At 39.6% G+C, this 14,497-nt stretch overlaps 1 pseudogene; it reads right to left on the reverse strand.

The window, feature by feature from the left end:
• Positions 1–329: 329 nt before the first annotated feature.
• Positions 330–14,497, reverse strand: part of LOC115870126 — a 41,950-nt pseudogene continuing 27,782 nt past the window's right edge.

Here is a 14,497-nt window from a genome sequence, read left to right on the forward strand (position 1 = left end):
GATGTCAAACTATTATTTTCCATCAAACTGTTACATATTTATAGCATCAAATTAAATAGCCAGTTTCATGATTCTCTTTTTATTATACATGAGAAACTGAGGCTCAGAGTTGTTAAGTTGCTTGCCCAGTGTCATAAAGCTAGTCAATGGCAGTGCTGGGACTCTCGTACTGGTAATTTATTATTAGCACTCACGTTCTTAAGCACAGCACTATATTGCTTCCAGGAATGCTCACACAGGGCAACCCATCTCTCTCCTCTTGTTATGGCAGAACACATTATTGTTTGTTTGTTTGCTTGTGCTTGAATGAGGCAATTAATAACCCAGCATTATTTCTTGTAATGTTTCTTGTTGACAGCTGCCATCTGTCTGGGCATTTTGTCCAGATCTCTCTTTTGCTGAAGTTTTAGTTTGTGGCCACCATCCTGGTCCTTCTCCACCATTTTGACCCCCTCCATGACTTGAGGACCTCGTAGGCCAGTTTGGAGGCCCCAGCTGAAGCAGCTGATCATGATACTGTTTCTCTGCCTCCTCCTGCTATCTTGCTCATGAAGCCAACCCCCGCATGGCTCAAAGGTACAGGTGCTATGCTGTGGAGGCTTACGTAGAAGCAGTTGTCCTGGTATGGAGCAAACTCCATATGTTTGGCCAGCTTGACCGTGTCTACACATGCAGGGACTTTCAGCTTCCCAGGCTTTTTGAGGAAGGCTGCTCGAGCTCTGATTAAATCCTGCTAGTCCACATCTTTTACAGCCCCTCCAGGCCTTGTGTGGCCTCTGTGCTGCCATCCAGGGGAAAGTCAGAATGTATTTTTTTGCCATTCAATACATCTTTCCTTCATTTATCAAGCAAGTATTTGCAGAGCTGGTATAGGTACTAGGTGAGCTACCAGTTATTGGGGAGTAAAGAGGTATAGTTCTTGCCCTTTTGGAACTTAGAGAAAACAAACAGGCCAAAATAAAAGAATAAATCAATAATTAAAGACAAAATGTAATCATAGTCTCAGGCAGTCCTCATTTTGTATGGTTCCAAACTGTAGTCACAAAAACGTAGTTTAATTAAATCAATTGTTCACTAACGTGGTTCAAATTTTAGTTGCCACAGCAAAGTATCTAAGAATTGCTTAAAGCAATTTCTCATGAAAATATTTTTAGTTGATATTGGATTTTCAGTCCACAAATCATTATAGAAATAAAAGAGGAACATCATAATCAGTAAGTAATCTTGCCATCTTTCTCAAAGTCAGCCATTAATTGATCACTACCTGTCTACAATTCAGTTCATGTGCAAATAGTGATGCTTGTAATTGTGTTGCTTCCTTGTCTCCTAGTGACAAATATTAAAACAAAACAAAACCAAAAATAACAGGTATTCTAAAGGGAATTGGTCAGCAAAGATGAAAATGGAGCCAAGAAACCGAATGTGATAATGCTGACATTGGAATTCAAATAAGACAAAAATGAAATAATAGAAGAAAAAGCTGACTATATTGACAGAGATGCCACTGAGAGATTCTAGATAATGGAGCCAGAGTAATTTAATGAAGGTGAGTTTATCGACATAAATGAGAAAAAATACCTTTGACAAAAAAGATTAGATGTCCTAGAGTAAGTGAGAAGAGGAACAAATGCCACATTAAAGGAACTCTCAAAGATAATTTATGACCTTGAGATCACATGGTATAAAACATTGGAAGATGATCCAAACTTGAAGTATCACAATTTGCCGAGGCTCTTGCTCTGCATCCTAATTTACTTGTTAAAAAGAAGGTAAGTATTTCTGAAACTATATGTAGTCTTGATGATGAATGAAATGAAATGAAATGAAACAATTTTGAATTTTTCTAATGTTTTCATTTTTGTGTACTATATAATTATCATTCCATTATTTTATATCATTGTAAATTTATAATTGACTAGACTTTTAATTTTAATTATAGATTAGAGAACACATGTAGTTTTCTCATTGACTATTATAATTACTTTACAGGATTTCAGTTCACACAATCATTTTCAGAATCTTGTGGTACTGTGCATATTAAATCTTGCCTTTGTGAAGTACAAAATAAATAAATACATAAGAACCAATGATTTCTACCCAAGTTATTCTGCCATCCCAGTCCCATATTATTGCCCCCTTGAGAAAATAATAATCACAATAATATTTCTATATGTTTTCCTGTATTGCCAATTTTAGGACTATGGTTGAGCTTAATAGATGAATATTTTTTCATGTTCATTTTTGTTTCTAATTGTATTCCAAGGTATTTATATCATCATTTTTTCAGTTTCACTATTAATTATCTTTGTGTCTATGTAACCCAACATTTATTTCAGTTGCTCTAAAGTACAGACCGTAGCTTTTGACTCCGGATTTTGAAAAATAGGAGAGACTGGTCCCAGAAGAAGTACATTATGCTTGGAAAAGTAGAGGATCGGGGGAAAAGAGGAAGACGTTCACTAATAAGGATTGACACAACGGCTGAAACAGCAGGCTCAGTCATGGCACTGATTGTGAAAAAGGCAAAGGAGCAAGCAGTTTTCATTCTGTTGTACAAGAGGGTATCTGTCTCCGCCAGAGTTCTCCAGAGAAGCAAAAACGAGTGATGCTTATATATGTATGTCTGTGTTTGTACACACACACACACACACACACACACACACACACACATATTTATATACAAACATCTTATCCAAACTTGGAAATTGCCAGTACTTGTCCATATCTACATCTGTGTGAGCCAACTTCTTTACATATATATTTACCTAGATGATGCAAATATATGGCTCACACAGTTGTAGATGTGGGCAAGTACTGGCCATTTCCAAGTTTGCATAAGATGTTAATCTGGAACCTTCTTATGACTCTTACAGCTTTGGTCATTGATGAACCCAAGGTCAGCAGGATCACAGCTGGAGACTGGAGAGGTGGAAGAGTCAAGATCAGTATGTCAGGCTGAGACTGGAGAAACCAGTGAATCCAAGGTCAACAGATCGGAAGATTCCCTGGGGAGGCAGATAATATGTCAGGTCAGTGACTCAAGTCTAACAACCGGAGGTCAATAGGCCAGGTGCAGGGACAAGACCCTTCAAAGCACAAATACTTTGTTCACAGTGTTGTCTTATAGAGGAAGTAGGCCACACACCTAACGAAGCTTAATTTCACCCTCATTGCATGAGGGCACTGACTGAAGTACGGGCTTTATATTCCATCCTAATATTTTGGCTGCTCACGGTAGATTTGTTTATGGGGTTGATTATGTTGTGTGAGGTCCCATCATAGAGGATTACTATGACTTAACTGCCAAACTACTGAAAATCCTGGCCCAGTCAAATGGACAGAAATCCTAACTATCACGGCACTCTGAGTCAGAATGGAGGGAAGAACACCAGACATCGAAAACAATGATGAACAGCAACATGTTTGTTGTTCCCCATATTGATAATATTTCACACACACACACTTTTGGAAGAAAAGATGGAAATATAGTTATAAACATCAGTCAACAAATATCCTATGATCCCAATAGTCCTGGGCAGCATTTTGTTCCATGGTTCATGGGGTCAGGCATGGGAGAAGACTTTAATTGGAGGCAATAAATCACAACAGAATGATTGTTAGAAAAGGGAATTATTAACTTGACATTTTAAAGCAAGTAGAACAGATAAGAGCTTATCTTTCAAGGATAAATTTGAAATATTGTATGCTTCCTGAAAAAAGTGATCCCAAAACTTGAAATATTTTATTAGTTGAATATTTATAGTCTATAAATGTGAGAAAACATAAAAAAACAATGTCCTTGTAATAATGACTCAAAAACTCAAGATCCTTAAAATCTGAACCCACAGGCACATATTCATTACATATTAAATTTGTTATAATAGACTATAGACTGAAATCATTAAGAAATATCCAGTATAAATGAAAAGAAGGGGTCCCTCCCCCCGGATTTGTTTTCATCCATGTATAATATTCATTTATTTTAATTGTTGTATAGTGTTTCATAGATGTATAGTTGCAATGTGTGGTGAAGCTAAAGATCTTTGGAAGAGATGAAAGTCCAAAGGGTTTGTTGTGGAAAAGAAAGAGAATGGAGCAGGTGTTAATGTATCCGTTACTAAGAAGAGTAAGATCTTGAAATCTGGTACATTAAAGTTGCTGTTATAGTTAGCAAGTAGTAAAAGTTAACGTCTGAGACTTTAAGTCGCTAGTTCTTTGGAAGGTAGACATATGAGAATGACTCTTCATCAGATAGGAGTCGTTGGAAAGGGCCCACAGTGTACACCCAGTACAGGAGTATATAAGTAAGAGAAAAGAAAGCACCCTCCACTTGGTGAGCATTGTAAGGAAACGTGAGACAGCCAGATTCCGTTAGAACAAGAGATAAAAGGGCTTTTCAGTAAAGTAATTAAAGTTGTAAGTGAGTTGAATCATGACAGAATAGAATTCAAAGAACGTCTTTGATGTGTGTTATTGGAACTATCTAGGAATTCAACAAATAAAAACCTGAAAACCAAACCCACTGCCATTGTATAAACTCTAATAACCACTCTATCTATATAGGCTTTCTGAGACTCCACATTTTTTTTTTTTTTTTGGCGCTGTGAGCAGGATGTGAACCCGACTCTACATTTTTATAGGCATAGACAACCTCATCTTTCTCCTAGGTCTCAGCTGGTGAGTTTGAATTACCAACTTTACATTTAGCAGCCAAAGGCTTAATCTACCATGCCACCAAGGCTCCTTAACAAATCAGTCTGCAAGAGGGCAGAAAGTAGTTTCCATGATGAAGACGTTACAAGTTTTAATTCTATTCAGGAATGCAGGGGCTTTCAGTTAGAATGACACATGTGGCTATGATTAACTTTTAGGGAATGCTGATGCTTTCCCTATGTATTATACTATGGCATGCCTGAAACAATAGGATGTAAGATCTCTAATCACATACGCACTGCCATCAAGTTGATGCCAACTCATAGGGTCACCTAGAGAGCAGGATAAACTGCCCCTGTGGGTTTCCGAGACTATTTACTGAGTAAAAGGCACTGTCTTACGTCCATGGAGTGGCTGGTGGTTTTCAACTGCTACTCTTCCAGATCACAATCCACTGTGCCCCCAGGGCTCCCCAAGACATCGGATAGATAATATCAATTAGGACAAAGACTAAAACTGTTTTTTGCCCTGAATTTGGCTTCTACTTAAAGGACTTTCTTTAACATTTATTGCAGTGTGAATCTTCTAGTGAGGAATTCTTTCAGTTTTTATGTCTAGAAAAAATTATTTTAAAATGATGACCGTGCTAGCTAAAAAATTACATTTTCCACCAGGGCAAAATGCTAAGGGTGTAAAACAGAGCAGAAAAGGGAACAAAGCAATGAAGTCCCTGGGGAATACCAAAAATAAACTTGGGGGCCAGAGTGTGTCACCCCATCAGACTTGGTCGAAAGGTCAGAAAACAGTTCTAAAGGTCAACAAACTGACCTGGAACTACTTATAGGCTTGTCTTTTTTTGGTCATTGTTTTGTTGTTTTGTTGTTGCTTTGTTTTGCTTTGTCTTTTTTTGGGTGCTTATTGTATCTGTATGTCAATTAGATAAGATAGACTGTATAAAAAATCTGGAGGTGCAAAAAATGGGATCAATGGTTTTGGTGGGGACACGGTAGAGGGGGAGGCAGGGGAAAGAAAGAAAAAAAGCGGGGTGTCAATAAGGGAACACCAAGTGATCTAAAATCAATGGCGAGGAGGGTGTAGGATGCCTGGTGGAGCTTGTTCGAGGGCAATGTAGCCAAGAGGAATTACTGAAACCCAAATGAAGGCTGAACATGATAGTGGGACAAGAGGAAAGAAAAAAGGAAATAGAGGAAAGAACTAAGAGGCAAAAGACATTTATAGAGGTCTAAATATAGGCATGTACATATTTTAATATATTTATATATAGTGATAGGGAAATAGGTCTCTGTACATATACTTATATGTTAAGCATCAAGGTAGCAGACCGACATTGGGCCTCTATTCAAGTAATCCCTCAACGCAAGAATACCGTGATGCTCATCTTCCTGACATGATTGCTGAAGACAAAATGGGTGCATAACAAATGTGGTGAAGACAGTTAATGGTGTTTGGCTATCAAAAGATATAGTGTCTGTGGTCTTAAAGGCTTGAAGACAAACAAATGGCCATCTAGCTAAGAAGCAACAAAGTCCACATGGAAGAAGCACACCAGCCTGTGTGATCATGAGGTGTCGAAGGGATCAGGTATCAGGCATCAAAGACCCAGAACAAAATATCATATTGATGTGAATGAGGGGGAGCAAGACCCAATGCCCACTTGTAGACAATTGGACATCCCCCTACAGAAGGGTTACAAGGATGAGACGAGTCAGTCAGGGTGCAGTATAGCACTGATGAAACATACAACTTTCCTCTAGTTCTTTAATACTCCCCCACCACCCTCTCCCCACCCCTCCCACTCCCTTGGCTATCATGACCTCAATTCTACCTTACAAATTGGGCTAGACCAGAGCATGTACACAGGTACAGATAAGCACTGAAAACATAGTTCATCCAAGACAGATCAACCCCTCAGGACCAAGAGAGTAGTGATACCAGGAGGATAGGGGAAGGTAGGGGCAGAAAGGAGGAACTTATCACAATGATATACATATAGCCCCATTCCCAGGGGGATGGACAACAGAAAAGTGGGTGAAGGGAAACAGAAGTTTATGTAAGATATGAAAAAAATTATAAATTATCAAGGGTTCCTTGGTGGTGGGGATGTATGAGGAACTGTTACCAAGGACTCAAGTAAAAAGAAAAAATGTTGAGAATAATGATGGCAACAAATGTACAAATGTATTTGACACAATGGATGGATGTATGGATTGTGATAAGAGTTGTACGAACCACTGATAAAATGATTTAAAAATTGTTTTGTTGTTTCTATGGTTGCTTATTTTGTTTTTAAATTCTGATATTTTTAAATTGTTGCTCCATTCCCTTTATTGATTCTAAGAGGAAACAATGTGCTTCCATCCTTATCTTTGTTTCATGCAAAAAGAACGTGTTTTTTTCTTCTCCACTTTACTTTTCATTTTCTTATCACACATTATAAGCAATTGACTTATAAATGTGTCAGTATAGTTTTAATTTTCCCCATGTTGTGTGTTTGGATTTGTTGAAATTTTGGGGTCTGTGTATTTACTATAATTTTCCTCAAAACTGAAAATACAATAACCATTACTTAAGCAATAATTAAAGGAATTTGGAGTGGAGGAAAATGGTGACTAATTAAGATTCACCCATCCGGAGATCCTGCTGCCAGACCAGAAAATTGGGAGGTAAGGTGAAGGAAACTGGGAGGTGTAGTCCTGAAATTAGAATTAGAGTACTAGGATTTCTCCTGAACCCCATTTTTTGTGATTTCCACTCACAAAGCGAACAAAGAACACTCTAAATTGCTCCAGATTCAACGAGCTGGCCAAGCTGGCTCCAGATGAAAAGCTCCTCCCACCCTTTCACCCTTTTGCAGTAGTAGCGATTTCTCTGGGCTGATGCCCTAGTGTTACATAATCCCAGACACCAGGAAAATCCCATGCCAGAGCTCTCCACGTGGTTAGCTGCCTTGAGCTCACAGCCTGGGTAGTGGGGGTGGCAGGTAGCCATAATTTGGAGTGGAAGAAAAAGCAGAATTTTATCTGTGGCAGATCTTGGTGTGGGAGAAAATAGGCAGATAGTCAGAGTCCAGGGGGCAAATTCAGTTCCAATTGGCCAAGAAGGAAACAAACCCCCTGATAAGCTGGATCTCCCCCTCTGGGTGTCAGCATTACAGACCCCATATCAGAGCACCTCACAAGTATAATATTTAAAAGTGTCAAATATATATTATTGGTAAAAACTCAAATCCCAGTCTTGTTGCTTAGTTCCAAGGAACATGTGGAATGGGGCCCTTACATAAATCAGCATAAAAAGAAGCTCACACTAAGGAATGCCAGAACTTAGCAACAAGGTCTGGAGGTTTTTTTGCATAACCAAGACCCACTGAAGCAAGTCTAAGCTTCTAACAGAGCACAGAGCTGGAGCCCAGAGTGAGGGAGACAATTTAATTTGATTCTATTCTAGCTGGCCAGGGGGAAAAATAAAAAGTAACATCCTCTGATCTAGTAGGGCACCAGCAGTCTAGATAGGCCAATAAACCCAGCTTCCCTCTCAGTCATTCTATACACAGCAAAGGAGGTCCTGCCTGTCCTGGGGTTCTACACAGGGCTGTGGGAAAACCCCACCCCCACCCCAGCCACTACGCTAGTGCTACATACAGCACAAGGCAGGTATACCAGTGAACTCCAGTGCTCAGGGAACTGACGCCTGGCCACTGGTGTAATATTCTCTTTGAGAGTAATCCCACCCTGCATCTGTGGAACACTACATCAAACGGGCAGACCACCCCACTACCTTGAGGAACAGTTGGAGCTCCTCCAGCCCCCTGGACAGGTAATCAAGTCTCAGTTATCTCCTTACTTACCACTCAATTTCTTCTTTCTTTACTTGCTTACCCTTATAGCTTTCCCACCACAGTCAATCTCAACGAGCTCAGGTTTTTTTGTTTTTTTTTCTCTCTTGCTTTCTTCTTTTTCCCCTTTTCTCCTCTTCTCTCCCTCTCTTTCCTATCATACACCACTATTGGGTTCTAGGTCACTACCCTCTGCCTAAGGCAAATCAACCCAAATAGCAAGGGGAACTCCAGCCTGCCAGCTGTGGGAGTGCTGTATACCACAAGAGGAAGCTGTGACAGCAATCTACAGCATGCTGCGCTGCTGAGGAAGCCTCCGTCAGACCTTTAAGATCTAGTCAACTAGGGAAATTCTGCCCAGCACAATTGGGTCCCTGCATTAAAAGGGCACACCAACCTGCCATAGTAGGACAGGGTTTAAAACCCTCTGGCCCCACATTCAGGTAATCAGGGATCAGATATCTCTTTATTATTTATTTCCTCCTTCTCCCTTTCTTCCCTCTTTACCATCACAGCCAATCTTAGTGAGCACAGTAGAGTTTTTCCCCCTTATTTCTCTTTCTCCTCCTTTTCTTTCTTTCTTCTCTCTTTCTTTGTTCTCTTCTCTCTCAGCCTGTATGATTCTCTCCTCTCTTTCTCTTTCCTTCCACATGCCATTGCTGGTTTCCAAACACCTACCCTCTGCCTATGGCAACTCTGCTCACCCAGTGGGGAGAGCTATAGCCTGCCCCTTAAGACAGTGCTGCACACAGCACAAGACAGTGCCATACACAGCATGGCATGGGGTTCAGCTACCTCTTTATTTTTTAATTTTCTCTCCTTCACTTTCTTTCTTTACTCCTTTTCTTTTTGTCCTTCTTCCCCTTATTCTTCTTTCCTCTTTTTCTTCTAGCTCTTCTTTCTTTCCTGCCACAGTCTCAGCAGAATCAGTTCTCCTTTTTGGTTGTTTTCTTCTTTTATTTTTATTTATGTTTTTATGGTTTTCACTTTGTTTAAGTGCATTTTAGTTGTATGTGTGTGAGTGGGTGTTAGTTTACTTTGTATTGTTGCTCCAGTCTTTGTTTCCTTCTTTCTCTCTTTTTCTTCTCCTTTCACTCTCTTGCCTTTCACAAGCCACTAGCAGCCTCCAGGCCACTCCCCTCCACCTAGGGCAACTCTGAAGGCTCAACTGGGGGAGCTCCAACCCTCATTTGTTGGCTTTGCACAGAGCTAGGGAAATCATACTTGTCCTCTTCCATACACCAAGCAGAAGGGGATTCTCCCCTTCAAACTGTTGGAGGTTCTCCAGCCCAAATTCCGAGGCCCTATAGTGACTTGGGTAAATGCCTTCCCACCACTGTAGGGGCTCCATGCTACAGTGGGAACATCCACCCAACCTCCAAGGCGATCTCTCTGTCTATGGTAATTCCCCCTGCCAGCTACAGAGGTCTTCACCAAGGAGGGTATACCCAAACATCCTTCTCTGCACTCTAGTTGCAGAGGGAAACACCAAAGGCCACCCAATGGGCTCCAAGCACCCTGAGGCCTACTTAGAGATCAGCCAGTGAAGCGACACCCTCATGGGCTTACAACAACCCGACCAGTGTCACATGAGATGACTATCCAACTCACATTCCAAATAATGGAATACTGGATGGCTAGGGTAAGAATGAAACCACAAGTAGATATAGTGATAGCCTGACCCCTCAGTACAGTTATCAACAGGTAGTTCATAGAAGCAGTCATACGAGTCCCCTAAGAGAGAGGCCAGTGTTCTTTGACTCTGAATGATGGCTCCAGGCTCCTCTAATACAACACGTAAACAACAACCAGTTCTAACAGCTTCAACAAAAAAGCAGGAGAAACCAAAGACAATGCTGGAAGAAGTCATGAACCTAGCGATGTGCAGAGAAGAAGTGGATATTAACCTGCCACAAAAATAAATTTTCAGAATGGTGCTTGGAGTCATACAGGATATGAGGGAAGCAATGCAGAAGAACATTGAAATGATAGAGGAGATAAAGGCAACACACCAAGGGGAAAGAAACGACTTAAGCGATGAAATAACAAAATCCAGTTGCAAATTGACAGCTTTTGCCACCGGACTTGAGGAGGGAGAGAATAACTGCAATAACCTAGAGGATAACCAAGCAGACCTCAGCAAATGGGAAAAGCAGTCAAATAAGGCAATCAGAGAAACTGAAGAAAACTTGAGAGCCATGTCTGATGCTATGAAGAGGAACAATATTAGAATAATTGGATCACCAGAACAAGTCACCACAAAGAAGTTAACAGCAAAAATAGCAAGGAGATTCTTAGCAGAAAACTTCCCCTGCTTAATAAATGGAAATCAGGCAACCATTCATGAGGCTGAAAGAACACCAGCCAGACTGAATCCCAAGAAGTCATCAAGACACATAATTGTCAAATTATCCAACTATGAGGAAAAAGTGTTCATAAAAACAACTAGGGAAAAGCAAACAGTCACATATAAAGGTACCCCAATAAGAGTATGTTCAGACTTAACAGCAGAACCAATGAAGAAGAAGAGGGAATGAGTAACATATTCCAAAAATTGAAGGAAAACAACACAAACCCAAGAATATTTTACCGGCCAAATTATCTATTAAAATAGATGGATAAGTAAGGATCTTCCAAGACAAGGACAATGTAAAAAAATTCATAAAAAGAAACCCAGTGCTACAAAAGATCATTGCCGATCCTTATGGGCAGAAGATCAACAGTCATAGAGGGCAAATAAGACCATCACATAGAATAACTCCACCCACAGGTCGACAAAGAGAAAACAGCCCTGAAGATACTGTTGGCTCAATAGTCGAAAGAAGGCAAACATAAACCACACACACAACACAAATGGATAAGGTAGGTAGGTAGATAGGAAAATACCCAACACAAAAGGTACAAGATGACATCACAGAGTTCACAGATGGATGTAATAACACTAAAAATCAGTGGCCTGAACTCAGGCATTAAAAGGCAGAGGTTAACAGACTGGCTCAGAAAACAGGTTGAGAATTAAAGGCTGGAGAAATATATACCACGCAAATGGCAATGCAAAAAAAGCAAGGGTAGCAAGCTTAATATCTGACAAAATTGTCCTCAAGATACAGGCCATAACAAGAGACAAGGAGGGGCACTATATAATGCTCAAGGGAAGAGTAGACTAAGAATCAGTGAGCATAATAAATATATATGTGACTAACGAGAGACCAATGAAATTTGTAAATCAAACACTCCAAAAGATGAAAAAAAAAAATCACAGGCTCAACAATTACAGTTGGTAACTTTAATAAACCCCTCTCTGAAAAAGACAGATCATTGGGAAAGATACTCAACAAGGAGGCTACATATCTAAACAGCACAATTGGACGACTTGTCTTGATAGATATTTTCAGAGCTTTCCACCCACATGCAAAAAAATTCACATTACTTTCAAGCCCACATGGCACATATTCTAAAATAGGCCACATGCTTGGACACGAGTCATACTTGAGTAAATTCAAGCACATAGAGATTATACAGACATCTCTCTCTGATCACTGTGCCATAAGGCTGGAAATTAACAGAAAGACAGTGAAGAAAACAAGGACAAACAATTGGAGGATGAACAATACTTTATTGCAAAAAGAGTGGTTAATGACCCTGATCAGACACGAAATCAGGAAGTTTCTAGAAACCAATGAGAAGGAAAAGATGACCTACCAAAACCTTTGGGCTACAGCAAAGGCATTTATCAGAGGAAGGCTGGTAGCAATAAAGTCACACATGAGAAAAGAAGAGAGACTTGTGGATGATATGCTGGTACAAAACTAACACCAATTAGATCAGAGTCAACAGAAAAACCCTACTAATAGCAAGAGGATAGATAGAATAAAATCAGAGCTGAGATACAGGAGAGGAAAAACAAGAAAACTATGGAAAAAATTAATGCCGCTAAAAGTTGGTTCTTTGAAAGAATTAACAGAATTGATAGACCGCTGGCAAACCTAACCAAAGAAAGGAAGGAACAAACAACAATTGCAAGGATGAGGGATGAAACAAGGGACATTACAACAGAACCTAATGAAATCAAAAGGATAATTACACAGTACTATGAAGGTCTATACTCTAATGAACTCAACAATTTGAAAGACATGGACAAATATTTGGAAACACAATCCCTCCCTAGACTATCCAGATGGATGTCAAGAACCTCAACAGACCCATAGCAATGGAAGAAATAGACAAGGTATTCAAGGGATTACCAACAAAAAATTACCCCAGGCCAGATGGCTTCACAGGAGAATTCTACCATGCATTCAGGGAAGAACTGACATGAATTCTACACAAATTCTTCCAGAACATAAAAAAAGAAGGAAACTCCCAAACTCTTTCTATGAAACTAGTATAATTCTGATACCTAAAGTGGGCAAAGATCCTGCAAGAATTGTGAACAACAGACCAATATCCCTAATGAACACTGGTGTAAAAATCCTTAACAAAATAGTGGCCAATAGAATACAAAAGCATATTAAAAAAATAATTCACCGTGACCAAGTGGGATTCATATCTGGGATGCAGGGATGGTTCAACATATGAAAGACCATCAGCATTACTCGCCACATTGGCAGGAAAAATGATAAGAATCACATGATAATATCGATAGATGTGTAAAAAGCCTTTGACAACATCCATCATGCATTCCTGTTTATGGCACTCAAGAAGATAGGAATAAAAGGAAAATGTCTCAATATTAAACAAGCTATATATTAAAAACCAACAGCCAAAGTGGTAGTTAATGGAGAAAAGACAAAAACAATTCCACTGATAAAAGGGACCAGACAAGGATGCTCCTTGGCCCCAATACGATTTAACATCTTATTGGAGGTCCTAGTTAAGCACATAAGACAAAGAAGAGATATTAAAGGAATTCATCTGGGGAAGGAAGAGGCGAAATTATCATTATTCGTAGATGATATGATTCTATACTTCAAAGATCCTCTAAACTCCACATGTGGAGTGTTGGAAGCAATAGAAGAATATGGCAGAGTGGCAGGATACAAAATCAACAAACAGAAGTCTATCAGACTGCTCTACACATCAGGCAAGATCACAGAAGAGACTATTAAAAAGATAGTACCCTTTACAATAGCCAAATACAAATAGAAATACCTAGGAATATACCTGACTAAAATAACAAAAGATTTGTTTGAAGAAAATTATAAAACGCTACTACAAGAAACCAAGAGTGCACTCAGCAAATGGAAGAATAGCCCATGCTTGTGTATTGGCAGACTTAATAAAGGTGTCAATTCTGCCCAAGGCATTATATAAGTTCAATGCTATCCCAATATGAATACCACCATCCTTCTTCAAAAACTTGTAAAAACTGATTACCAACTTCATATGGAAGGGGAAGAAGCCCAGAATTAGAGAACTCCTCGAGAATGACAAAGTAGGAGGGCTTGCTCTACCTGACTTTAGCACATACTATACGGCCACAGTAGTCAAAATTGTGTGGTACTGGTGTAATTACAGATATTCAGACCAATGGAAAAGAGCTGAAGACCCAGAAGAAAAAAAAAACATCAGCATACAGGCAAATGATCTTTGATAAGGGCCCCAAAATATTAAATGGGAAGCAGATGCCATCTTCAACAAATGGTGCTGGAAAACATGGATATAGACCTGCATAAAAATGAAGCAAGACTCTGACCTCACTCGAGGCACAAGAATAAACTCAAGGTGGATCACAGACCTTGAGATAAAAACCCCAAACAATTAGAGCCATTAATGAGGGAATTGGGACAAACCTGAGAACCTTGGCACATGGAAGACATAGGCTATCGGAAATAGAGGAGGATACAAATACAGAGGAGTCACAAATAGACAAGTGTGATATACTGAAGATAAGACACCTGTGTACATTGAAAGAATTCACTAAGACAGTAATAAGAGATCCTACCGACTGGCAAAACATATTTAGCATTGACACATCAGACAAAGGCCTTA

Source organism: Echinops telfairi, unplaced genomic scaffold (genome assembly GCF_000313985.2).
Source record: "Echinops telfairi isolate 266 unplaced genomic scaffold, ASM31398v2 ScPeMD7_443;HRSCAF=831, whole genome shotgun sequence".
Classification (NCBI taxonomy): domain Eukaryota; kingdom Metazoa; phylum Chordata; class Mammalia; order Afrosoricida; family Tenrecidae; genus Echinops; species Echinops telfairi.